This window comes from Opisthorchis viverrini (assembly GCF_000715545.1).
Source record: "Opisthorchis viverrini unplaced genomic scaffold opera_v5_403, whole genome shotgun sequence".
Classification (NCBI taxonomy): Eukaryota; Metazoa; Platyhelminthes; class Trematoda; order Opisthorchiida; family Opisthorchiidae; genus Opisthorchis; species Opisthorchis viverrini.
In genome coordinates this window covers 389,549-400,186 of record NW_008752060.1, presented here as the reverse complement: position 1 = coordinate 400,186, position 10,638 = coordinate 389,549, and positions in this window count along the sequence as shown.

Sequence of the window (10,638 nt, the reverse complement as noted above, 5' to 3'; positions counted from 1 at the left end):
GAGACTCAAGCGAATCTCTCGTCTATGATATTCTACAACTGAATGTGCTGCACACAGACCGCCTCATGATTCAGTTCGCACAATATTCGAGATATCGCGGACCATATAGATTTACAAATGAGTGTATTTCTTGAAAACATCTCCTTCTGTTTGATTTAGCATTTTCTCCTTCTTATTTCTGTCGTTCCCTGAGTAAGATTGTTGAGCCACTGGATCTAAAAGAAGACCGTAGAATTGACCTTTCAAGGAAGTTACGAAATTCCCAACCCTTAAAGCGAATTCTTCTAAGAACACTCACTGGGCTACAACCGCTTCCAACTGAGAACACGACAGAAGATTAAAATGCACTTTCCGTCTTTTATTTGTAAAATCGCTGCACCAAATTTGTTTAGTTGCCCAAAAAAACGAATTTGATGCCAAAAATAATCCACATTAGCTAGTCGAGAATAACAGCAATACAGTCACTACTAGACAAGATATCTTGACATTTTCTTGGGATTATTGGACGACTAATATCTTCCGTTTTTTTCACTTTAAACAATGGGATCCCTAATGTGAGGAACTCTGCTGAATTCTGGTTGCCGCGTCGACGCGTGAATTTTCCGCATTGTGACCAGGCTCCGCCGCCGTGACTTTGCCATGGCCCCCGTGCTAACTCAGTTGCTAACGCAGGCCACATTTGCCGCACCATTGAATCAATAGCCTTCGTAGCGGTTGCCGTACCCACCCACTACCCACAACCAACCACCGTTCCCACACCGTTGATCAAATTCCTGCTCAATGGGGACCAGATCCCTACAACTACTCAAGTTGCCGTGCTGGACACAAGCTTTTGGCTCGAAAGCTCTAGAAGCGACAGCCGATTGGTGTCATGCTCTCAGGTGAGATGAGCAGCGTTATCGCACGCGATAGCAGCAACGGCGGCCTTGGATGATTTGGCAACGTGACTGGTGACAGTCATCTAATTCTGCCTCATTGTTTTCATCTTCAGAATCATGCTGCTGGCGTCCACCAAGGAAGCGGCTTTGCCACCGACAGTCCCCCAAAAGCACCCTATGTCCTGGTCACGCTCTATTCCCATATGAAATCTGTTTGCTCTTTCGACATCCTGGAGCTAGACCTACACACAGCTAACGGTTGTTGTGTATGCGGAAAACTACCCATGTCGGCTGAAAGGATTCCTCTGTGGAGGGAAGTCAGTGGAATGTTGGTCTAGAAGGGTTAATCTAAACGAAAGAGAAATCCGCTGTATATTCCCGCACCCGCGCGGGAAGCTAAACTGAGCGAAGGTGAATGCGATTAGACTGTGGACCACAGCCTGAGAAGCCTGAATGTGCGATATTTATCTTAGTGTGAGGTCTCTCTGGTGGGCTGCCTCCAAGAGGGTAGACTGTGGTCGCACAATATCAAATGTAGTTGTATGTAGGCATATGGATACGATACACGTCTCTCCGATGAGATGGCTCAGTGGTTTGAGCGCGAATTTACCAGCCGGAAGGTTCGTGGTTTGAACCCGACCACCGCTTCTCGACTTCCCTTGTCTAGGCTTGTGCGACCAGGCTGCGTCCCAGTCCTCGTGCTTCCTTCGGGACGCATGGCAGCTAGGAGCCGGAAGGGTGCTACATCTGGACGATTATCTTATCTTCTCCGTCAACAGTCGATCCACAAGCAGCACCACTAATAATGTTCAAGAAAGTGGGTTGCTCAAAGAATTAATGCAAGTTCACGAACAGATGGTGAAAAGCTATATCACCTGCGGACCTGCTCAAACACCGTAGTGTTGATATCGTTCAACTGTAGCATCCTTTCGGTGCCTAGCTGCCATGCCACACGAAGGAGGCAGGAGGGGTGGGATACTGCCAGGTTGCCAAGCCTAGACAGGGGAAGTCGAGAGTCGGGTTGGGACCGCGGACCTTCAGGTCAGTAAATTCGCGCTCTAACCATTTGGTGCATCTCGCTCCCTAATGTTGCTATAACGCAGATCGGTTGGTCGATTGATTTGGGTGAAGATTCTCCCTTAGAGAAGTGTTTTGATAGGCTTCAGTTCCGTCTTGTAATCATGAACAGAAGCCATACGGCTGATCTGCTGAAATTCGCTGGTTTGCTAAATGAAGTGAAGACAGATGTCTCGGATGATCCCAGAGTAGCGAGAGTTTTTCGGGAGCGCGGTCAATCCATGTGTACTCAGTGTAAATCTGTACATCTAGCCAACAGTCTAACATACTGCATGTATTTGGACAAGTAGAAAGCAACATTCATTGAAACTGTTGGCCTGGCTTCAACGAACATCTTAATTGCCGCTCAACCTCAATTCTCCCTGTTCAAAATTGTTTACGATGTGAAACCGTTGTACAGTTACAAAACCACCGAAAAATTGATAAAAAAAGAATTCATTGTCAGAATTAAAAACTGTGATTACCTTGCAAGTCACAAGTGGTTCGCAGGACTTGCATGCCGAGTGGAGATATCGATTTTACTCAGACAGATTAATGACGGCCATCACGAAACAGAGAACCACTTGAAAGCATATCGAGATGCAAACAATATTGTCTACTTTGTGATTCTGGTTTCCCGCATAAATTGTCCTTAGGTTATTGAAATCGGTTCCTTTTTTAGGTGAATACCAGAGCGAGAAAATTTGCGTACAATATGTGAGAAACACCGAGAAACACCGAGAAACACCCTTATTGGGTACTGTCAAGCCGGCGCATCTCAAGAAGCCCCACGGGGTCACAAACCCGCGACCTCCTGGCTAATATTTTGAACAGCTGGAAATCTCTCAATCTCCTAAGAGTACAAACAGTTTACAAGTAGCTCAACTATCAAAATACTTTCATTTGAAACAATTATAGTTTTACCAGAAGAATTAAGCGAATCCCGCTTTTATGATATTCTTCAACTGGACGTGCCACAAAATCCAAAACTCGTGCTTAATTTGGTGTGACATTAGATATATTGCAATAAACTGTGTAAACGGAGTGCATTATCGTCCTTCCTACATTTACCCGAAAGAGCAAAAATGGTCGTATGCTTTCGAACAGTTTTCAGTGACCTTATGAGTAGTATGCTACTGATGTATACCGTGGTCCGACACATTGAATAATGTTCCTAATGAAACAAGTGCGGCATTGTGGAACCTATTCAGTTGGAAGACATCGTCAACGAGAGATTCACCTGAGTTTCGTGTTAAAACAAAATTGTACACAGATACGTTCCCCCACTGTGTGTCATTACGACAACAGATGAACTGATAAATACCACTGACGCTGAGAAAGATCACTTTTGTATTGTTTTCTTAAAGGATGTAACCAACGTACCGATCGATAATAGTAAACGTGATACGTTAATTCTCGATTGCCGTTCGAAATGAATGGCTTACGGTCACCACTGACACTCCTGTCTTTCGGTGGATTTAGCGCACCATCTGTCGGGAGATTCGTCGACGCACACCGGAGTGTCTTCGTGATTTTTTTCTGGACTTTCGATGGTTTTCCGAACTTCAAGTTGCAGGTAATCTAACTTGGAAGTATGCCTGAGCATTTTGGTGAGGTTTTGGAATAGAAGCCTAGCTGACAATGCCCTCCGTTTGACGAACGCTTCACAGATTAACTACCTCCTGAATGTATTGAACATGGGGACGTCCAATATAACAACAAAAATATACGTTAATTTCAATATCAAAGGAAATTTCTGCAAAAGTTTCACTTTTCGGTTTGATTTTCCTAGCTGCTTGCTTTTCAGATGTCGAATGGATGTAAGTGCCTCAGATGACGCAGGAATTCTAGACTTTGCCGTTTAAAATTGTTGACAAATGGCAACCGGGAGCTACAGTAAGCATTTACAGGGAACCACACCAATACATCCGTGATTTCGGTCAGGTTTTGGGACATCATTAGGAAAAAACTGATTCGATGCCTAGAAGATGTTCTTTTTCCCCTGGAATGGTTCTTCATGACATCGTACAAACTCTGAGTTTACTGAATAGAACACACCTTGAGCTGAGTTAAGTTGACAATCATATGTTCCCGCATTCGTGAGTACAACCTTTGATCGATAGCATTAAAAACATTAGTGTTTCCCTGTCAGTGCGATGGATCCCTCGTGCTGAATCCTGTTAGTGCTATTGTCTTTTACTCAGAAGGTGAATAACAATAAACAGTTATGTACAGTGGCTACCAGAGACACTAGTGCAACGGAATAATACACAAAAATAAAGAGACCTGTCTAGTTCTTCGTTTGATAAGTTGTAGTAGAGGCAGCCGAGGTTTGTAAGACGCAGTTAATTGAATGCGGGTCTTGACCGAGCGGGTTGAAATCTGGCCAGTTTCTTGTCGTTTAATCCAGAACGATATCGAGCCCAGACTCTTCCTGCACAGTGAGTCGTGCGTGGGTTTGAACTGACTCTGGTCAAGGCGCTGTGTGAAGTGACGAGCGTCGGCATCCTGTTGTCGTTGTTCCGCATGTATATTGATAAGTTTACTTTGTGAGTGAGGATGCGCTTGCATTGTTTGTCTTAGAATAAGTTTCCAATAATCTTGGTTAGTCGTGGGGCGAATGTTCATGACATATTCAAAGCAGCAGTGAAACAGTGGGTGGGCATGTGCTAGATTATGTGAGTGGCTGAAGGTAAACATTGGTGAGGTAGTAACCGAACTGTGAAAGCGGTTGAAGATAAAGGTTGACGAGATGGCAACCAAATTCTGGTAAATTGGTTAAAGATAAACGTTGAAGGGATGATAACTAACGATCCCTCGATTATGATATATTTAAGCACCTGCATGTACTTCACAAGGACATTTCATGTTTCAGCTTCCATGATACTCCAGATATCCCAAAAGTCTTCGTATCCACGTGGTTCACTATGCATAAGATTGCTGAAAAGTTTTGGGCAACCCACGAATCGTTTCATCCTTCTTGAGTCCCATCAGGTGGGCGCAGTCCCAGAGTTTTCGTCAACCTTACGTTCTACGAAAACCGAAATAGTACATAACTGGCAAACTACTTTCATCTGGATACCAATTTGATTTTGACAGCTGAGCCTCTCGTTTTTGGTGTTCTAAACAGAGCACACTGAGGGTACTTGACTTTTATTAATACGGCCTTTAAGAGCAGCCACTCTAAGCCGAGAAGTACTGTAAAATTGTCTCATCCTCATCAAGAATAATCAGTGATCTACACCCCAAGAAACTGCTGGGTGATTCGAACATAACTTTTTGTTTGCTATCTGTCGTAGTCTATCCATCCCACAAACGTTTCCAATCTTCCGCATAATCTGGTAGACGGACTACACCGGGTAGTCTGAAATGAAAGCTTTGTCCTATCAGTGAACCTGAAAAGCCAGAAAGCAACTTACAGCTGTTTTGTTCTTTTTGGACATCATGAGTGATACGCATGTCACGAAACTCCAGTAGAAGGTCTGGAACTCGCGGCCTTCCTTTTATCAGGTTGAATACTCAACCATTCGACCTCCAGCCGCTGTCCGACAATGGGAGACATCTGTCTTTTGAAGACAAAACATTATCGCACTGGTTGAGCGAAGATCCACGTGATGACCAGCAACAAAAAAGATGCCTAGTTTGACATGAAGCGGTATCTGAGTTTTAAGAATTAATCCTTTTAATTGGAAAACAGGACTTCTGAGACTTGAAGCACATGTATCCCCATTTTGTTGATGATGTATCCACGCAACTTGCTCCACACTTACAAGTCAGCTGATTAACACGGTGTGGTCTGGCTGTGATTTGCCTGGTCTACCCGCCTAACCGTGATCCACTTTGATAAAACCCACTTTTCCCTCTGCAGACTTCAGTTCTTGTTGTGGCCCGTTGACTCAGATCGTTCAGCTATCGAGTCTTTTTCAGCTTGCCTGTGCTCACCAATCGCCTATGAGTTTCTCCATTGCTGCTCCAGCATGACCTTGAGTCTACTCTCTGATTGGTTCATCCTTTGTTGCACTGTGCGGTAAATGCATGTGCAGTTTTCGCCAACCAATCATTCACACAGTTCGGTAGCAGATCTTGCAGTATTTCATGATGAGTCAACACCGCAACCAAATCACACATTTCGTAAAATATGACTAATTAGCCGTGACCCTCAGGGTTTGTGGTTAAAACTCGCCTTAAAAGATTCTTGGATGTTTCAGCGAGGACAGCCGGGATCCCGTAAGGCCATATTCAACAACGTAATTCGAATTCGTGAATGAAGCAATATACCAGTAATTTATCCTCACCATGTAGCACGTCCTAGATTAATTCCCCAACCACGTATACAGAATTGTTTTCAAACCGCAGCCGGTCCATTTGTCTATTACGCCTACCTCGTGTTTTCCAGGTAGGTTAGGCTGTTAGAGGCCTTATCGGTGGATATAATCTGTTCATCAAACTCTCAGTTCCTACATTTAGTTTAGTGATCCGATGGAAAGGAGGCCTCACCTTCTAGAAAAATGGATGTTCAGATGACATTAGAGATTGCTAGTAGACTTGAATTCCTCACCTGGTGGCGTTCCTATAATCTGATATCCATATTTTGGTTTTGATCATCATAACATATGGGTACTGACAACTCTCCGAATTTTTGGATATGTTCTGATTGGTTTTAGCCTTTCCAAACGGAGAGGAATTATGGTCAGAGTCTAAAAGTAATATCAGGCCTGTTTTTTTACGTCAAAATGTTCCAACTAGCTGCACGTGAAAACATTCGAATACTTCCAGGGAAATATGTCTGCCTACTGAGGAACGTGTAATTAAAAGCAAACGATCACCATGCACTTGGGAATAATTATAAAATTCTTGTGAGGTTCCAATTATATATATGTATGTATATATACTCGAAGACAGAAGATTAGACTCACTTCCTGTTCGAACGGTAGTACGCACAATTATCAACCTGTCATACATCTGCAAATTCCGGCGCAGAAGTCCTTCTCAGATGCCTAAGAAGAGCCATTCCGGGCACCCATTATTCTAACCAAATCAGTTGCCTAAATTTCTGAGAGCTGAATAACTCTGACAACGTTTCAGAAGTGACCCATTAGCTCGACCAGATATTGGAGAGTTGTCTGAAGCAATTATCTGGCACCTACAGATTCACAACCTCGTGGCACTTGAGACATAGTCACAAAGCGTCCGATATGGTGGGGCAATTCATACCACCGCACGAGCACACGCCCCATCGAGTGCACAGACTAGTACTATCCTTTCTGGCATGACTGTCTATCACCGGCTGTGTAGTTGTGGACTGAGTTGAAATAAATCGCTCGTTCAGAATGGTGTTCTTATATCGACGCAGCTGAAGGGTTCGTGGACGGTACTGGAAGTGTGCCCTGGACTAGCTGTACACTAATTGTTTGGTTTGCCATCCCATCCGGGCCCTGCGATTGGCTGGCCGTCTTGCTATTCCGTAAAAAAATATTGCGTCTTCTGACCAACTGATAAGATAGCTGCTTCTCGAATTGTTTTCCGAGTTCCTTTTCCGCTAATTGCCAGCCATGACAAAACACCTATACTCAGCAATCTTATGGGCGATTTCATTTATGAAAATTTATCTTTCTTCACAATACACCCGGAACCAGGATTTCTCGAATTCACTTTGCTATTTCATGTGAAGACTTGAGAACACAATGCAAGAGCTTTGAATGCCCTCTGGTATGTGGACTTAAAAATGATACTTAAAGAATTAACTTTTATTGCCTTTAGGTAAGTAACTAAATTCATCGTTTGTTGACCAGGTGGATGTTGATCTATTCGCCGAGCATGTCTATGGATTCGCAAACGTCTCGCCACCATTCGAAGAGACAGTATCAGTGCGCAGTTGAATGGGTACTTCTTCCTCGTCTGTGTGCATTTGTATGGCATCTGAAGATAAACTGTCATCGTCTAACGTGACTGGCTGAGTGGGGAAGGCGTTTGAGCAAAGCTATTGGCTCGTTGCGATTTTTTGTTGCGTTGCGGTATGTATTCCTCTGAGTCGATTGGTTATTCCAGTGCCCTCCAGTTTTAGGGATTTCTTCCCTTGCTTTAACTAGTCCCCTCTGAATTTACAGTATTTCGCCGTCTGATCTTCTTGAGACTGATTGGTTAACTGTGTCGCCTTATTTTCTCCATCGCAACGCTGATGTCCATGAGCCTCTACGAATGGAAACATGGGGCGATGTAATCAACCAATATGTTTGGCGGGTGATTTTTCTTATAAAATGAGCTCGATGGCTGCAACTTTCGAGGGACTCAACTGAGTCATACAATAACGACCAACTGGTACTAGGCATTCCTTATCTTTATCTATAAAACGATGGTCACAGAGAGTCGATCTGGCACCGCTGCAGGCTTGACATCCAGAATTTGAAGGTCATGTGCAGATTTGTGGAGGGTACAACCAGAGAAAAACAGACGACGTTATAGAATCCAACTCACTACAAAACAGCATAATGTTACTTATATGACAAAATTCAGGATAGCAATTGGAAGAAACAGATAGGTAGATAGAACACTGGCGAACCAATTCCACAGACTATGAAACAATTTTACAATGCTTTTCGGCATAGTTTGGTTGCCCTTGAAGGCCGTAGTCATAAAATTCAAGTACGCTCAATGTGCTCTGTTTAGAATATCATAAACGAGAGATACAGCTGAGTTCCAGGTGAGTCTCCCGTTGAAATCAAACTGGTATGCAGTTGAATGTAGTTCGCCAAATTCATTCTATTTCGGTTTAATTAGAACACATGGTTGACCGAAACTTGAGGACTTGCCTACCTGATGAGCACTAAGAGTGGCGAAACCAGTCGTGAGCCGTCGAGGACTTTCAGCAACCTGATGAGTAGCGTATCACGTCTATACCTGTATTGCGCTATTTCGATTATCGTAGCAACTGAAACATGAGGCGGCCTGGTGCGGCACATTTAGTTGCTTAAAAACATCATAAGAGGCATTCATCTAGCTTCCAGGAGAGTTTCCTGTCACAAACAACTTTATATGCAAATGAGTTGTTACTCTAGACCCCTTATTTTACGATGCTCGCAGCCCGTGAAACCAGGGTTGACGGCCAAAAAATGAAGGTAATTTGATTTGCTCCATCGTTCTTTTATGAGTACAGATATCCTGGAAACATAAGGGGACTGCTAATCGATCGAACGGTTTGAACTGGTTGCAAATCCAATGAACCAGGCTTAGCAGATGCCGAAAAAGTGGAGGTTTGTTTAGCAGGACGGATACATAACCTACCAGATTAAAAGCCGTACCTGGCGTTTGTGTCGCGACTGGGCAGTTTCTCACAAATTCCTTTTTCACAGCCACTCGACGTTCAATTTATTCTGCTGTACAACTAAGAGTGTTTTCTCGACTTGGGACTGAGCATTTCAATTAGGCTTTACACATGATTCCGAACGTTTACACTGTCCATATCATGCAACCAACTGCTCAGTCTACAGACTACTCCTGCCACACTCAACCTCCTGATCAGTAGCCACCAACAGTGGCCTTCAGAATTGAGGCCAGTGAGGGACAGGCTATGAGAAGGAAAACACTTTTTCAGTAGGGGTCATAAGTAGTATAAGTATGATGTGAAAGTGGAAAAGATATATGCCAATACTACTAGGTGTTCCATGGTTGAATCACTCTCATTATTTGATGCTAATACATTAGCTCAACTGGTTTCCTCTTTGCGAGCGGATAGTATAATTCTTCCACAAACAGCGCTAACTCGCTCCGTCGAAAGGGTTTGCGTCCTGTTGTGTTGTGTCGTGTTAGCCGGGTGATTTAGGAGCTTGATGCAAGAGAAGGAAGCACCGAAATTCAGGTTCGTTCCAATTTGAGCACGTTTACCTGTTCAGATGTGTGTGTGTGTGTGTGTGTGTGTGTGCAGTTTCCGTTGCTCGGGCAGTATCAAGACATTCGGTCTACATGTCAGATGTCCGGATTTCAAAACCCGTCACGGTCAGGAATATGCAATACGGATGAGCTCTGGTAAAAAAGCCATAACTCACGTCTGGTGATTCCCCCATTGGTGTGAACTCACCCGTATAATAGCTCCATGTGGGGGCACAAGACTGTTGGAATGAGAGCGATGTGAATGTCAATTTGTGCTTCTTTACCCGATGTGCTACCCGCTATGGCATATTGTCCATGCCTTCTAACCGCCAGACGACTGTCGCCAGTGATTTGCATCAATTAAGTTGAAAACAAAAAAGGCCTAGTTGCGTGTTGAACTAACGTTTATAATGCAAACTACAATATTTCAAAAAGAATCCACATCAGTTTGTGTGCAAACCAAACAACTGTGTCTACTGCTAGTTCATCCATGATTCGGATGACGATGAACCGGTGGGATCTCATCGTCCCAATCGATATATTTTGTCCACTTTTTCATCGATCCTTCTGGACCAAAAACTCTTTGAAGACATACTTTGGGAGCCCGATTGAACGGTATCACACCACCGTGGGATCTTTTTTAGTTAAGGGAATCGCGTACCAGGACTGTATAGGAATATCATTCGTTGTATCAAAGTAATGCACTACTCACAAGTTTGCTGAAACTCTTTGATAGCCCACGATTAGTTCTCCTCTTCTTTGGGCTCATTAAGTAGAATTCCAGCTGGATCTCTCGTTTACGGTGTTTTTAAGCAATTGAATATAGTGAACCAGCCCA